The sequence below is a fragment of the Pseudomyrmex gracilis genome, unplaced genomic scaffold (assembly GCF_002006095.1).
Source record: "Pseudomyrmex gracilis isolate BER0280 unplaced genomic scaffold, ASM200609v1 scaffold_75, whole genome shotgun sequence".
NCBI classification, from domain to species: Eukaryota; Metazoa; Arthropoda; class Insecta; order Hymenoptera; family Formicidae; genus Pseudomyrmex; species Pseudomyrmex gracilis.
This window is the reverse complement of record NW_018020659.1, coordinates 118318-122414: the sequence shown is the minus strand read 5'-3', so window position 1 is coordinate 122414 and position 4097 is coordinate 118318. Positions and strand designations below refer to the sequence as shown.

The 4097-nt window shown below is 45.6% G+C and overlaps 1 protein-coding gene across 5 annotated transcripts in view; it reads right to left on the bottom strand.

Moving 5' to 3' along the window:
• The window catches only part of LOC109854923, an 84362-nt gene extending 81054 nt beyond the window's left edge, over positions 1-3308 (bottom strand). For all 5 annotated transcript variants that reach the window (XM_020428557.1, XM_020428561.1, XM_020428559.1 and 2 more), the window contains exon 1: positions 2343-3308. The gene's annotated coding sequence lies outside the window, so the exon portion shown is untranslated. The remainder of the gene's footprint in view (positions 1-2342) is intronic.
• Positions 3309-4097: the final 789 nt, after the last annotated feature.

The window sequence follows — 4097 nt, the reverse complement described above, 5'->3', positions numbered from 1 at the left end:
TAATTTTCGAAGAGCTAACAAAAAGCAAGAGACTCTTTAAAGGGAGCCGATGCCAGCCAACATGAAATGCGGCCGCCTCCGCTTCTCCAATTGTTTCGTGGTTTTCTTCCCTCTCTTCCGAGGATCTCGCCGTTCGCAATCGCGTTTCTCCCTTTTCTTTGCTTTCTCCCTATCCTCCTGTTTCGTCCTTTCCTTCTTTTGCAGATATATCCCGCGACGTATATCACGACGCGCGCGATTGCTCGCTCGTCCCCTCTCCGTTCTCCGTTTCTTCTCTTTTCTCAATTTCTATTCTGTCTTTTCCTGATATTTCTTCATTTCTTCCTTGCGCTCCTCTCTCTCTCTCTCTCACTCTCACTTTCACTCTCACTCCGGTTGTCTTTTGTTTTTTTTCGCATCTTCCTCAATTATCGACCGATTCGCGCGAATCTTTTCTTTCGATTGTTCGCTGCAACTCGAAACGCTTCGTCTCAAATTGTTTCGCGTCACGTGATGATAAATCGAGATAATAAAAGGATTTTTTTTTTTCTACAGAAGGATTTTTGCCGCAAAGCAATAACGATATAACGTAATACGAGCGGAAGGCCTCCGAAATATCGCGTGTTTGATTAGCGTTTGTACACACGTGAAACCAGAGTAATCCCGATAAAATCCTGATAAATCATATCGTAAATCCGACGCGATTAAGTATTTGCAGATCAAACGAGAGTGCCGGTTTTTTTCTCTTTTTTTTTTTTTTCAGCGCGAGAGCGAAATTGCGCACCCGTGACGCGTTTGAGCGACAGCAAGTTTTGTCGCTGGAAAAACAACATGTCGAACGCAAATTAGACGTTGGAGAAATTTCCATAAGAAAAAAATATATTTCCATAAAAAGAAAAAAATCTTTTCATAAGAAAAAAATATATTTCCGTGAGAAAAAATAAACAACACAAACGCATGAAAAGAAATGATTTAATCTCTCAATGGAAAGTAGTAGCGTTAAAAAAAAAAAAAAAAAAATCCACTTCTCGTCCTATCGGGAAGAGAGATCCGGGTCAAATATCTACGGGAAGGTCGACGGTCATTCAAAGCACAATTTTCGTGTCGAAACTGTTAGTTGGAGTTGGCCGATGCGCGATTTAACGTCACGTTAGCGTAAAATACGTTATTAGGAGTATAATATTACGGACGGAGCAAGTCGAAAAAGTGTCTCTTCGTTCTCTCGAGGACTAAACAAACGTGAAACTGTGAAGCGCAGTTGGAGCGAGACTGCACCGGTTTTTGGACGGCTCGTCGTGCAAGTTCTGCCAAATCGATCTGCAGTCGAACGTAAAACTCGGCCGAATTCGTGTTGGCGCGGATTTTTGCGCGACAAAATTCCGCAGAATCGTCAGGAACAATTCACCTAATCTAATTTCGTTCTCTCGAAACGCTTGTCGCGAAAGTTCAGGGAATCGCTCGCTCGTGTGATGCCAGAGAGCTTCTTTTTACATCTCTCGCTCGCGCGTAAGACTTACTGGTCAACTGGTTGTGACATAATTTTAAACGCCTTTGCTCTCGCTTGATGTTTTATTTCGAAATAAACGAATTTACGAACGGCTTTGTCGGCTTTTGCAAATGGCGCAAAATGGTAAAATGCGGAAACGGGAAAAATAAACGAAATCGACCAAATTTTCACAAACGACAGAGAAGCGTCTCGTCGGCTCGATTCGACGCGGAATGAAACGCGATGTGAAATCGACTGACAACTATGATTAATGTACGCCAACGTCGATATATCGCATCAGAAGGAGCAAACCGCTGATTCATAATTCGTTAATACGCACTTGAATATTACAGAGTAAGTCCCATCAATAATACACAGTAATTTAAGTAATTCCGATGATAGTTTTCTTTTTTTTTTTTTTTTTTTTACGCGAATCGTTGCGGAACATCAGGTTTGAGAAATATTCAAGCAAACACCGTGCGTTGAAAAATTACTGATTTATTATTTCTGTTATTTCAAACGTATATTGGGGTAACCTCGATAATACGTCATTAAGTAAATTTTACTTTACTCGTTTTGAAGCAGAAGAATTTTTATTCGCGTTTATTCACTTTGAACAAAATATTATTTCAATAGGTTTTCCCTCAAAATGTTCTCTATTTTTTCAATCGCGGCGGATAAATAAAGCGAAGGGATATATATAGTTTTCTTTCTCATGTGCAATTTTATCTCAAAAAGGTGTAAAAATATGAATATCTCAACACGAGAGAAAGAGAGAAAGAGAGAGAGCTAACAAGCCCAAACTTTTTCAGCGCGATTTCTCTTACGAGTTAAAACGCTACATCGACTTATGCAATAATTTTTTTTTTTTTTTTACCTCTTTTTCTCTAGTTACTATCTCCGTTCTTCCCACGTATCACTCCCGTCGACATCATCATAGTTCAGACGTGCGTGTCTATCGACAAATTGGTTTCACAAAGTTATCGATTATCCACACCGATCATCCCGGGGTCCGCGCGTTCACTTTAAAACAATCAAATATAATATAAAACGAGACAATTCAATTGCTCGCGCACCAAAAATTCGAAAACTTCTTGCGATCGCGATCACTCACACCGAAGATTCGAGTTTTTGGATTTGTCGCTTGGATTTATCGTCATCGTCATCATCTTTATCATCATCAATAGATATATAGGTCACTTAAAGCTCTTCATAATTTTTGAAATAGGTCTTCGTTGTCTCGCGAAAAACATGAAGCACGCACTTAGCTTCGTTCTTTTCTTGAATCGCCCACTGAGATCACTTCCACCGTCGTCGAACACACGTAGTGTCACCCTGAACCACCAACGTCACTCAAGATCCTCTTAATTTTGGTAAAACATTCGAATGATCTCTCAAACATTCTCGGCCTCAGCTCGAGCGACTGGTGGTTCTCCCGACCAACCACCACTGATTTTTGTCCCGACCGCCAATTTTCATGGTGCACTGCTCCAGTCTGATTTTTTCACCGCAAGTCATTACGAATTTCAAACTCAAGCATTTGTTCTGTTAGGATGTGAGGGGTAAGAGGGGTAAGAAGAGAACGATCGGACGACGTTTATTGCGAAAGTTGAACGAGATGACAGTTTCGTCGATAACAAAACACTGCGTACACTTAATCAACGCGTTTCGGAATCAAATAGTTACCAGAATCCATGAAAAAGTAGGTCGTTTCCGGGCGTGTTATAGGCGTTATCATGGTACTCGGAAAACTATATTCGTCCCGACGAATTCTCGTCTTACGGGAGGTCGATCGCGTAGGACCCGCGCGGATTCTCCACCCATGAACCTCGGTACCCGTGTGTCTTCGATTCCCGAAGTTGTCTAAGCATCCGCGACGAGGAGGGAGGTGCGCGCTCGCGCGCGCGCGGGTCCGATCGAGAGGGGGAAGAAGTGGGGGTGGTCTTTCCGAGTCCCGAGAGGGCGGTTCGCTTTGCGCGTTCTTTCTTTCGAGCCCGCGCGAATTCGTTCACCACGCCGTTCTCCACCGCCACCCCCTGGCGGCAGACGTGTGGGACACCACCACCCTCGCAATGATAATGACGATATCTCGCCGCTGCCGCACGCAGAATCTCGGGGTGGTTTTCCGGTGGTTCTCCAAGCGAGCCCGGGATATCAGAGAAGAGAGTGCGCGTGGCTCGGCTGGCGCGAGATGACTGAACCCCTCCAAAGGGTAACAGACAGAGAGAGCGGGGAGGGGGAAAGAGGGGGCAAATATACGCTGCTCTCCCCTTCTGTCCTCTCTTTCACCGGACGGAGAAAGACTTCGGGGGCCCCCACCAGCCCGTCGTCTGTGGGATGCCCCACCCCGTCGGGCGCAGTGACGCGTCGCATTCTCCCCGCCTTCGCTCGGCGTTCTACCGCCTCCCACCCCCGACGATACGCGTCTCTGCCTCCTTTCCCCCGTCGGCCCCCGGCGTCGTTGTCGTCGCGCGGCACCGCCACACGGCTACGACGACGATGACGGGGGCAAAGAGACGGAGTTTCTGCCACCGCCGAGCAACTCCTTCCTCTTCTTCCGTTCTTCGACCGCTGTCGCATGCATTCGTCCACCGGCTGGCGAGTAGCGCGCACCGCTTCGCATGCTACCGTC